General features: G+C 38.9%; 1 protein-coding gene across 6 annotated transcripts in view; it reads left to right on the forward strand.

Annotated features, from left to right (window-relative positions):
* The first annotated feature begins 696 nt into the window (after positions 1 to 696).
* FAM53A (family with sequence similarity 53 member A) overlaps positions 697 to 12,659 on the forward strand; it is a 42,938-nt gene continuing 30,975 nt past the window's right edge. For 3 of the 6 annotated variants that reach the window (XM_020805923.3, XM_020805928.3, XM_072994819.2), the window contains exons 1-2: positions 735 to 829; positions 11,536 to 11,682. The gene's annotated coding sequence lies outside the window, so the exon portion shown is untranslated. Of the gene's footprint in view, positions 1,259 to 11,535; positions 11,683 to 12,659 lie in introns of all 6 variants that reach the window. The other 3 variants (XM_020805924.3, XM_078390663.1, XM_020805925.3) reach the window with 3 other exon arrangements.

The following is a 12,659-nucleotide window of genomic DNA, read 5'->3' on the forward strand; positions in this document are numbered from 1 at the left end:
AGGAAGACGGGATGATCATATGTCGCCTTTAAAAAAAAAAACTTCAGTGAGTTTACTCCTAATTATGAAGGATTACAGCCTTAACTTTGATTTGCTTAGAGGTAGTGATAAAGTATCACTATTTTCAAACAGGAGTGGGCAAAGTTTTAATGTAAAACGCGATCATCGAATGAAACGATCAGAGGGGTAGATATGGATTCTCATTTCCCACGAAGTTCCTTTTTTCTGGTTTTCCGTGAATGTTTGGTTTCCCTTTTAAAAACAGGATTACAGTACTTAAAGAAACCCCCTCTCCAAGATATCCATGGACCCTGACTGGACTAAGGGAGAGAGGGGGAAAGAAACGTATCTGCATGCAATATACAGTACACAAGTTGAAAAGTTATTTAAACCTCCTGTCATCAAAAGATGAAAAGATCCGTCCTTCGTCACTTTCCCAACGCGTTGCTCTCTTTCTTCCCTCCTTCCTTCCCTCCCTCCCCGCTTTCTGACTTTTGGAAACCCTCAGAAAGAGGCTGACCAAACATCGTTAGCAAATATCCGTCCAAGGCTTTGGCACTTTAAAAACCTGAGAAAAACAGGGCGACGTTGCCCCTTCCCGCCCTTATTCCTCCCCCCGGTAAGAATTGCCGTCCGTCTCAGGGAACTGCGCCCGAGGCATGAGGGGCGCCTCCAGGAGACGTCACTGAAGCCGCTGCCTTACCCCTGGCGGCAGGGCAAGGCTTGCTGGGATAGCATCCGGGAACCACAACAGTCCCCCATTCCAGCAGTTGAAGCCGGAGGGGAGAGCGTGCGGTGGGGCTTGCCTCCATACCCCAACAGGGGGAATGTATGTATCTTTCCATGCGTGCACATGATATGGTAGATGCGTGTACACCGAACACGTGTACATACCCCGTTTATGATACCTACGTGAACGTCTGCCTTGGCTGTCAGTGACCCTTAATGTCTTGCTCCACAAAGGCAAGAGAGCGGCTTGCCTGGAGGCTGAGGGAAGCCTGGGGGGCGTCGGGTGCCCCAGCTAATAACCCTCTTGGTCCGCCTTGCAACGGGAGGGGTGGCTTTCTTGCTCCCGCTGTTAATTAGTACGTGCGGATTCTTGCCGGTCTCCTCCAGCTGCTGAACTTTGGCCTCCCCCGTGCTTGCACAGGCAAGCTTCCGTTTATGCCCAGTGCCAGGAGAGGAGGACGGCGGCGGCGGCCGGTTGCTGGAGAGGTGCGGGCGCGTGTGTATGTGAGAGAGCGGTGCTGCACGTCAGGTGGGTTGCTCGTGGAGTTGCTGGTGGAGCCTCGTGGCGGCCGCTCTCCGTCTCTTGGCTGTTGCACCACGGAGTCACTTCCGCACGAAGAAACCAGTTCACCGACCCTGGGAAAGTTCTCTGGAAATAAGACACCACAAAATCTTAACAGGAAACGTTGCATGAAGCTGCTGCGAGCTGCTTCTGATTTTTTTTTTTTACTTTGATGAGAATAGTTTACATCCCACCACTTTAAGCAAAATCATCAGTTACAAAGCAAATTCCTTTATGTAGTAATATTATTTATTTATTTATTTATTTATTTATTTATTTATTTATTTATTTATTTATTTAACTTATATGCTGCTTATTTACTTATTTAACTTACTCTACCCAAAGGTCTCTGGGCGGCTTACAACAATTAAAATGCGTTGTGGAACATAAATAGGAAATAGCCACATTTTCCCAAAGGGGTCTTTTGTTTTACAGCAAGCCTTTGAACAGTTTTTTTGACGGTATTTTTTTCCTCCCTCTACACCTTTAATTTTGCCAACTTAGTAAGTCTTAAAGGTGTGCAGAGTGGTAGATGGGTGGAATCTAGGAAAAACCTCTTTTTGTTGCCACCCACTTTGCCTAAGAATGTAGTGGCATCTAGAGTAGGGTTTATGAAGAACATACCGAGATAGGTTCAGAGAGGAATACATTGGTAACAACCATCAATAGTGAGAATGAACAGGAGATCCTTTAAGAGTGATGCTGACTGAACTGCTCAGTGGTTCTCTGGGATGTTGTCTCACAGTTGGGGCTTCTTAAAGTTAGCTGAAAGTTATATCAGGAGGTAACAAAAACTAAAAGCCTTCTTGTTCATTAGATGGCAACATATTGCTTGTACTGCAAGTATTGCACCACAAAAACCACAGTTCAGCCATCTTGGAGCATCCTGTCACCATTTCTTCCTGTCCTATAGGCTTAACTTATCAGGTAATTGGAAAGCGAGTTCTGATATGTCTGTAGAAAGAGAAACTTGGGGTGGTTTTGTGGGCTGAAGTGATTCTTCTCTTTATTAGGCTTTTTATTTATTTTTTATGTATTTGTCTTTTTTACAGACCACCTTTCTCCCAATAATGCTGCTGGGAAGCCAAGGTCATACCAGATGACTTCCATAATGCAGTGGGAATTTGAACCCAGGTTTCCCTTATTTTAGGCCAGTGCCATAACCACTATACCATACTGGATTTCTAAAATGCAACAAGACATGGTTATGAATAAGCTTCAGGGAAAAGTGTTGTATGCCATATAAATCACTAAATTAAAGAGTTTATAGTTGTGTTTTACTTTGACATGTCTTAGCTTAGTGTTCTAGTTCAGTAATTTTAACTTTAAATGTAAAGGAAGGGTTTTTTTAGCATTGCTGTGAGATTCAGATAAGCATGAGTCACTGAAAAGCAGGTATTCTTGAAGAAAGGATCTGCTGGACTAAGAGCTTCCCATAATTAGTTTGTTAGTAGTGCAATATATTTTCCAGCCTTGTTTTTTGATTCTGTATAGAGGATACACAGCTTCCCCCCTTTCTCATCTTATTTCAGTGTGCACAGAATTGCAGTCTTGTTAAGAAGTCTTATAAATTGGTTCTACAGCAAAATATTGTTGTACTATATATTGTCACCTCCTAACAGAAGTGTTACTGTTCAGCATTCTTTTGTGCCCTCCTGCAAAATACTCTAATCTGTAAGAGATAGAAGCAAGATATTCCTGTTTTCTGATGTGTTTTCCCCAGCTGATAGTCAGCATTTCTTGGATCAACTGGGCATGCTTGCTTCTTATAGGGTTTTCATTTTTGTTCTTTTTAAAGAGGTTATCAGTGTTCCATATGGATACCATCTGGAAACAGCAGCATTCCCCGGATCATGCGGATACTTTCATCTTATTTCTTATTGGCCCTGTTTTGGTTTCCTTACAGCATGAATATACTGAATGTAGAGAGTGATAACAGGAGTGATAATTAGATTACAACGGAACCCCCCCCCCCCTTTTCATGTTTGCAAACACATGCCCAGATGCCTTGGACTGGGAATCAAAGAAGACATCTTTCATAGCAAAGTCTGTATTTCATTGCTGTTATATGCCAGTTGGTTCATTGTTCATCATCATCCATTAAAATTAGGAAGGAAACAAGTCAGGTCATGGAAATAATTTGGTCAGAAATTTTGAAGAATGATTTCATGCTTTGATAACATGGATAAAGCCAAAGTTGTTACATCATTGTACAGTACTTGATCTGCCTAAGCTGATATCTGTTTTGAAGATTCATGTTATAGTAGTAGAGCTCACCATGATACTGCAGTAATGTTATATGTTACATTAATGTGGACAGAACATACTTCACACTTGGTTAGTACGGGCTACCAAGGCCGGTCAGAGTTTGTGGATTTGACTAGCTGGAATTAAATATTCTTGCTAAGCTTTTTTAGCTGCACCACGGTTCCCTGACATCTGAAAGAAAAAGCAGGAGCGAAAGCATCCTACTCATCAATCATGCAGAAGTACATACATATGCAGACTCAGTTCTGCACAGTATAAATATAATCACATTAGAAATTGCATTTTGTCTTTTGTCTAGTGTTCATTTGTTTGTTTTTTACATGTTGAGGTCCAGTATCTTTTACTATTCATCGGTATGACATAGGCATTTTGAAACAAATTTAAGTTGTACTATGGGAACACACTGCTAGCAAGTATTGTTAATTGGGGTTTAATGAATAGTACTAGTGGATAATTGAACTGTACTTGATTTTCAGGATGTAATGCTTAGCATACCTGCTAAGAGGTAACGTTAGCCCAAATCCTGTTACCTAGTTATGTTGTTGTAAGATAAACGGCATAAACTTTGGAAGCAAATTACCTCAAGTTAATAAATCACTGTAGATGTTATCTGTTGTATACTGAGTTGTATGAAGGCAAGTTACACAATTTATGTAGCGAACCAAGATAATTTGGACAGTTGTAAACTTGCTTCTGAGTGATTTTTTGGGTTTTTTTTGTTGCTGTTTATAAATTGTAGCATTTTAATACTTCGATGGTCTATGTTTTTCAACTCATGAAAGATAAAGTATGTTGTGAAACATTTTGCAATCCTCATATAGTCCCTCTGTCTATTTTAAGGAGATGGGCGGAAGTTGATTGGCTGAAGAAAGCTTGAGAATGAGGCAAAACATTGACCATTTGTTTCTATATGTTTAGGGGTGGGCCATGGTTTGTTTGTTTGTTTGTTTGTTTGTTTATTTATTTATTTATTTATTTATTTATTTATTTAATTTATATGCCACCCACTCTACCCAGAGGTCTCAGTGCCTAGTTAGAGTAAAACAATTGAGTCAATAAATATGCTGGTAGGTATTTATAAAATGGCTAGAGTTCTGAGTTAGAATAGCATGTATGTCTTATCTTGTTAATTTGTATGTATTTGTTTTTATTTTTATGTCCTTTCTTCTAGGGAGATGAAAGCAGCAAGTGTTGTTTGCTACACTTCTCATTTTTCGTTTTGTAACAACCATGTTCAGACTGAAAAATAATCCAAAGTCACTGAGCCAGTTTGATGGCTCAGTAGGAGTATGAACCTGAGTCTTCCCAATTTTAGTTTAGTGCTCTTATCCATTGTTTTCAAACATAATCTTCCTGCTATAAAAAATAAACTGAAATGGGTTGGATATTACATGTGTACTTTTTGCACCTCTGATATTTTCAAGTCCAGAGATTGGTTCCTCAGCAGAAGAGGAACGCAAATGATTTCATAGCTGTATACGCGAAGGCTTTCACGGCCGGGATCTAATGGTTGTTGAGGGTTTTTCGGGCTCTTTGGCCATGTTCAGAAAATGCGTTCTTCCTGATGTTTTGCCAGTCTCTGCGGCCGGTATCTTCAGAGGACTGGAGTAGGAACTCTATCCATGCTCTGTAAGCATGGACAGAGTTCCTACTCCAGTCCTCTGAAGATTGTTCTTCCCGACGTTTCGCCAGTTTCTGTGGCCAGCATCTTGATTATTTTGATTATAATGTATATTATAATTTTGATTATAATGTATATTCTCATAGCATAATCAGAGTAAGGAGATACTGGTTAGCAGAGATACTTATGACACTATCACACTGAGAGAGTAAAACCAACAACTTAGTCTATTTACATATATACGTAGAGAATAGACATTTCTCTGGCAGCATAACATGACATGAAGCAAAACACAGCATAGGAAAAAGTGCTTTGACTTACACTAGATAAAGATATTCATTTTACACATGACTTATGTACAGTTCTGTGACCAATCAGAAAATACATCACTTAATTTTCTGTTACACAAAGTTTCATCATGTACACAGCTGTACAACATTAAGTATTAATCCTTGATACCACACCTAAATACAATCTATACATGACTCAGGTAAAATCAGCCATTTTGCATTTAACTATATAACATTAATATTTAATACATTTTCACATCAAAATCTCAACAGTGTGTTCCCTCCCCCCTTCCTACAGTTCTGTCCACATCACTGTAGAGTTTTAGCCGAGATATCTGCATGAAAAAAGCTTTTCTTCATTTTTGTTTCAAAGAGCATTCAAACATGATTCCCACATATAAATAGCAGAAATTATGCAGTACTGAGTGGACTGTACAAATATAGCATACAGCTCTTCCCCTTTTCAGTTCATGTGCATTAGCAAATTTCCTTTTCCTGACTTAAATTCTCTCCCATCATCAGCTAGAAGCACTGGTTCTTAATCTTGGGTTACTCAGGTGTTTTTGAACTGCAACTCCCAGAAACCCCAGCCAGCACAGTTGATGGTGAAGGCTTCTGGGAATTGCAGTCCAAAAACACCTGAGTAACCCAAGGTTAAGAACCACTGAGAACAGGAGAAAACATTTCTCCTATTTGCTTATTCTGGATGGTAGTGTCCTGTAACAAGGTTGGCATATAGTGAGTGCTCTTCATGGGCTTCGTTCAGACAGACACGGCACTAAGCCATAGTTTAGTAGTTTCTAAATAAGCTGTTAACTCATGTGGTCCTCACATGAGTATGGGTTCCCCACTCCTCTCCCCCCATTATATGTGATCAAAAGGGGACTGGAGACATTTATTTCTGCTTTAAATTTTGATTCAGTGTTCCCCAAATCAGAATAAACTGGTTAGTTTTAGTAATGGTTGGTTTTAAAACCATGGTTTTGAAGCCAGCTTGTAAACATAGTTAAAGAAGTAAACATTCCTGTTTCAGGCATCCTAATACAGTAAACTGAAAGCAAATGCTTCCTTCAAAGCAACACTAAAGGCTGTGGGGAACTGGCCTATGGGCATAACACTAATATAACACTAACATTTAACACTATATAACACTAATCATTTGATGTTGCATTCAACTAGGCCAGTCTGTAATCTCACCCTCTTAGATTATTTGATTGAGCAGGCAAAGCACTTAACTTGCATATAATGTAAACATTCCTGCCAGTTTTGCTACGATAGAACCTTGCTTTAATTTAAAAAAAAACATACTGCAAAAATAAGCTATTGCCATTAATCTGCACCCGGTCCAGCTGGAGATTCATAGCAGGCCTTCCAAAGAAAGAACAACTCTGAAAGTAGTTGGAATGTGAAGAGAGGCAGGACATGCAGGATTAATACATACGTCTCCAGCTGTTTGTAGGCATGGAAGAAAGTGATATGACAGTTTGTTTTTATTACATGTGTAGTTTCTTTGTGTTTGAAGGGAGAACAGTGTACCCGTATACTGTATCCTTGGGAAGGCAGAGCAGTTATCTGAAGACTGTTGTGATGGTAGCAGCAGCTGCTGTTGTGATCACATTTCCTTTGCTGAGCTCTGTTTTTATTGTGATTCCCCCCCTTTCCTCTCCTTTTTTCACCGTTCCCACTTAATTTCACTTAAGGTAGAAACATTTTTTAAAAACTGGGCTTCATCTCTCCAGTACTTCAACCTCGTGCCCTCTTTTCTTGTCAGTAGTAACCAGAGAGTAGGGATTTTAATAGCAAGTACTGTATGTGTGAGGAAGCGAAAACTGCCGTGTCCAAATGTAGAAGCAGCAGTAGCACACAGAGAACTGAAAAGGTGCTTTACTGACACAGGTGATAAAAGAACATTGAAGACTGCATTTCTGTTTGATATGTTTAAACCAGGGGTGGGCAACCTGTGGCTGTCCGAAGATCATATGGCCAGCATAAGCAGTGGGGAGGGATCTGGAGGGTCACAGGTATTTTACTCTTGATTTACATGAACGTTGGGAGAGAAGAAAAAGCTCTTAAATATTAAATCTGCTTTAGAGGGAAGGAGGGCTGGGTTGATTATTTATACCATTTTAAAATCATGCTTTTCATACAAGAGTCTCAAGGTGGTTTACAGAGAGTCCCCTCTCTCTGCCCTTCTTGTCCTTTTAATAACTAAGGGTGGTGGGCTAGATTGAGTAACCAGTCCAGATTTACAGTTGAGTGTGGATTTGATCCTTGACCTGAAGAACATTACAAAGAAGGCATACTGGATGAGGTGGATGTCATATCTAGTCCATCATCTTTTGCCCACCACAGCCAACCTGAGAACTTTGGGAAACCCACAGGCAAAAAACCAAATTCTCTGTTGTGCTCTGTTGCTTTTAAATGTATTTTTAACTTATTTACTGTTTTTAATATACTTGTTTAAATCTTCTAATATTTGTATACTTACTGTTTTTAGATTTTTCAATACTGTCCTTTTAATGATGTAAGCTGCCTTTAAAGAGAAAGGCAGGGTAAAATGTTTCAAATTAATTAATAAAATAAACTCTTGCTCATCTTCCCCTGCAACTGACTCTGCTAACGAAGGCAATACATACCATCATGATTAATGGCCATTGACTGTTTTACCCTCTATAGATCTGTATAATCCATATTTCTGTGCATGCCTTGTTTTCCTCATAATCATATGTGCAGTAGTTATAATTATAATCAGCACTTTGTTACAGTTTCAGACAATTATACAGTGAATAATTGTCAAGATAGCCCAGAACAGTTTACTCTGATAGGCAGCAGGTCTCTGAGGACCCCGGCAGAGCACTGCTAACCTGAAATCCTTTTAATTGAAATAATAGAGCATGGAGCTGGATACTATGCATGTAGAATTTTGCTCTGTAATTTTGCTTTTTGCCGTTATTCACCTTTAGCACATAGGCTGTGTTTGTCTTTACTAAATCTGGTCCTCTAACCACACTTAGAGGGGAGCACCTAGCTCTGTCCATTTTTTGTGTGCCAAGTCTGAAGAGAAGTGTCTGCTTACATGTAGGCTCTACTAACAGTGATGTGTGTTTTCTGGAAAAAGTAGAATTGGAAAAATCTAATGAAAAATGCTCTAGATCAGTGGTTTCCAACCTTGGTTCCCGTCAAGTTGTAGTCCAAGAAAAAATGCATATTGTATGTTTTTGGACTACAACTCCCAGGAATCCTCACCTGGACATTAGTGGTTTCTGGGAATTTGAGTCCAAGACCATCTGAGGGCCCAAGATTGGGAATCGCTGCCCCAGACAATGTTAACTGCTTTAGTATGTTTGGTTTAAATACTCAAAAATGTTCAAAGCTTTTATGTGAGAATTGTTTTATTGGAATAACTGTAATAATATAAAGGGAGTACCATACACTTTATATTTAACAACAACAATAAAAGACTGCAGTACTTGTGAAAGAACACAATTTTTAGAACACATACCAGAAGAGAGTTATACCTTTTATGACTTACTGTCAACAACTGTAACTTTCTTTCACTGAAGTATAACTGTAGTATCTTCATGTTCACTTATTCATGGTCTGATATACAGTACTTTCCAGTTCCATTTCAAGTTGAGAAAAATCTGATTCGTACCACTAATTTAATATTCTGTTTCACTAAAAGATGGGGTCTATGGGCACAGACATTTTATTTTGTCTACTTACCTGTACTTGCGACTGACTGAGGATCAAGATATTTTGTGAAATAGAAACAAGTTGAGCAGTGTGTTCATTTGTCAGCCTGTTGAGGACAAATACACCATGTATAAATCTGGTCCAGGCTGAGTCAGAAGCCAACTGCATTGTGCACAGAAGAGGTGGTTCTCATATTTATGTTATTTTTCAGTTTCCCGATGGGCAGCTGAATGCTGGGGTTAGTCAGCACTTCTTAGAAGAATGACTTGTAGAAGTTCATATCTCACATTTAGCCCATCTTACATAATTGGTTTCAGTACGACAGCCCAGACAGCTATGGATAAATGTAAATATATATGGTTTGGATTTTTTTCTGAAGAATAATACAGCATCAACCTACATCTCTGACTATTAGCAAGCAAGAACCCAAATTTTCCAGGACTCTTGCTTACATTTTGAATCTACTCACAAGCAGGAACCTCTTCTCTTCAGACTTGGTACTGAAAGTGAAGGACTTGTGGGGTTGAGACTAGATGGTCACCTCTAAGCATATTCACAGCACTGGTTTTAGTAACACCTTAATAGGGCTGCTATGTTCAATAGGTGGAGTGTTACCAATTCATTTCACTTCAGTTATCTTCTTGTTTTAATCTGTTGTATAGCTTCCATTTTCTTTCCATGCATGATAATGCATCTTATGTGTATGCTACCGAGAGGACTTCCGTTACTGGGTTATCTGAAAATGTACTAAACTGTACATTTTACTAAACAGTTTTTTTTAAAAAAACAGACTGTTTTGAGGGACATAACCAAAAGAGTTATGAGGTTCTTATGTGAAAATAAGTAAGTTTTAAGTTTTGTCAAAATAAGAACATATACAAGATGTCTTAACTGGTAATTTCCCAATAGTTTCCCAAACAGTTAAAGTGAATGTGCTATTAAATCCCTCCCTCCAAGGGCTTGAACATATACAGTGGTGCCTCGCTTAACAATTTTAATTGGTTCAAAAAAATTAATCGCTATGGGAAAACATCGCTAAGCGAAACGCGTTTTCCCATAGAGATGCATTGAAAAATGGATAATCTGTTCCAATGGGAACGGATTACCGTCCTTAAGCGAAAATTGCCATAGGAAACATCGCTAGGGAGAAAAAAATCAACAAAAATTCAAAAAGAGTCAGAACGAAGCGACATTTGGTTAACAAAGGTTTTATTAAGTGCACTAACGATTTCAAGCACTCTAAACCCTTTTTAAACAATTTAACACCTTTTGAAAATAGCGAAAACGGAGCTGTCAAAAACATCGCTAAGCAAAACGGGACCTAAACTGTCATCGCTAAGCGAAGCAAGGTCCCGAACATCGCTATGCGAAATTCCCCCATTGGAAACATTGCTAAACAGAGCGCAAGACCGCTCCAAAAACCTCATCGCTAAGCGAATACATCGTTAAACGAGGCAATTGCTAAGCGAGGCACCACTGTAGTTACATGTTGTCTCCTGTGATCCACAGTCATTAGGCCGCATATTGTGTGTGTTCTATGCAGTCATGCCAGAACTGACCTATAGTGACTCTAGTAGAGCTTTCAGGGTAAGTGAGATATTTAAGGAGTGGTTTTTCCAGTTCCACTTCCCCAGTGAGTTTCCATAGCTGAGCAGTGATTTGAACCCTGTTCTTCAAAGTCCTACTCTGCCCATTACACCACACTGGGAATCATATATTGCCTCACTTTGACTGCAAAGTGTCTGTCTGGATGCATCTTTGCTCCTTTTCATGTCTCCAAGTTATTTGTTCTGCATGTGGAATTATGTTTTTGCCAAGTTTGTTTATGGTCTTGGCTATGTCTTCTCCTGGAAACTTGGTTTCACAACTTCCTGTGCAGTTGCTGCTTAGAAATTGAACTTCAGAGGCTTCCACGTGACCATTATTTCCTCTAAGAGTTTCACCATTTTCTTATTCAGTCCATAAATCTCCAGAATTGTATAAAATGAAATGAAACAATGCAAAAGAAATACACCTAAAGTTAAATTGGTTTGTGTGTGTGTGTGTGTGAGTGAGTGAGTGAGTGAGTGAGTGAGTGAGTGAGAGAGAGAGAGAGAGAGAGAGAGAGAGAGAGAGAGAGAGAGAACAGTGTGCCATTTTTAGGCCCAGTTGACAACAGATGAATTGTGGGTCCTGTAGCTTGATTCTATCACTTCAAACTGTTAGTTGGGGATCATTAGACCGAGCGGGGATTGGACACACAAGACTGATGATTGCAAAAATGTTTGCTTCCTAGTTGTGCCTTGTTTTAACATGATAGTTGAAGTGCAGCCAGTAAAAGGTCTTCTTTTTTAAAAGAAAAAAAAAAACCTTCTCTTTCTTACCTATAGGGGCTTGGAGTTTGAAATAACAAGTCTTTCATTGAAATGACTCCAGTGCTGTAGCCACCCAATCTCAGCTTCAGTCTTCTCTTCAGTATGAGAATAATGATAATGACTTGCTTCACATAGCTATCCTGAGGACTACAAGACCATAAGGTATATGAGGCACCTTTAGCCACAGAGAAACCAAAATGGAAAGCAACAAGTCCCATTTTCTGATTAGTTAGTTTTGCAGAGCAGAAGTGTGTGCTGCTATAGAAATTAGCAAAGATGTCCAACATATTTACACATTTGTGATTTGTTTGGATACTAGCATAACCACTCTTAGTGTCTTACTGCGGAGGGTGGGTGGGGGTGGAATCAATCTTTGTTAATTTGTAAGCATTTAAAAATACTTCTACCAATTTAAATTTTAGTGTTCTTGCAGGCTGAAGGGGGCTGTGGCTGATAGTGTCATACAACAACCAGTTCTGCAATGTGTTTTAATGTTCTGCTGCTGCAAGCAGGGAATCTGAAAATGGGCATCATATCTGCACGTCAAGGGCATCGCTAACAACAGCTTTAAATATTAAATAGCATTCTTTCCTATGATAGCACAGATCAACACGAGAGAAGATACTTTTTGTCAGCATTTTTATAACATTACATAAATTCCCTGCATTATAGGTTGAACGCATATGAGAACTAGCATTTTTAATGTCTACCTAGGGTGATTTGGGGACTTTTCTCTGTCTAGTGTACAAGAAAACAATATAACCCCTAACCTTCTCCCTTGCCTTCTTTATTATGTTTTTTTTCCTTTTCCATCTTATAGAATTTTTAATTGTGTACAAATTCCTTTTTATTTATATATTGTTCCTGTATTTTGTTTTTTGTGGTGTAAGCCGCCTAGAGTGGTCAAAATTGACCAGATAGGCGGGGTATAAATGGAATGAATGAATGAATGAATGAATGAATGAATGAATGAATGAATGAATGAATGAATGAATGAATGAATAAATAAATAAATAAATAAATAAATAAATAAATAAATAAATAAATAAATAAATAAATAAATAACAATCAGAACAGCTATACTACTGAATGTGCCAATCTCATGCACATAAATATTACTGTAGTACTCAGAGCCCCTC

This window comes from Pogona vitticeps, chromosome 3, assembly GCF_051106095.1.
Source record: "Pogona vitticeps strain Pit_001003342236 chromosome 3, PviZW2.1, whole genome shotgun sequence".
NCBI lineage: Eukaryota > Metazoa > Chordata > Lepidosauria > Squamata > Agamidae > Pogona > Pogona vitticeps.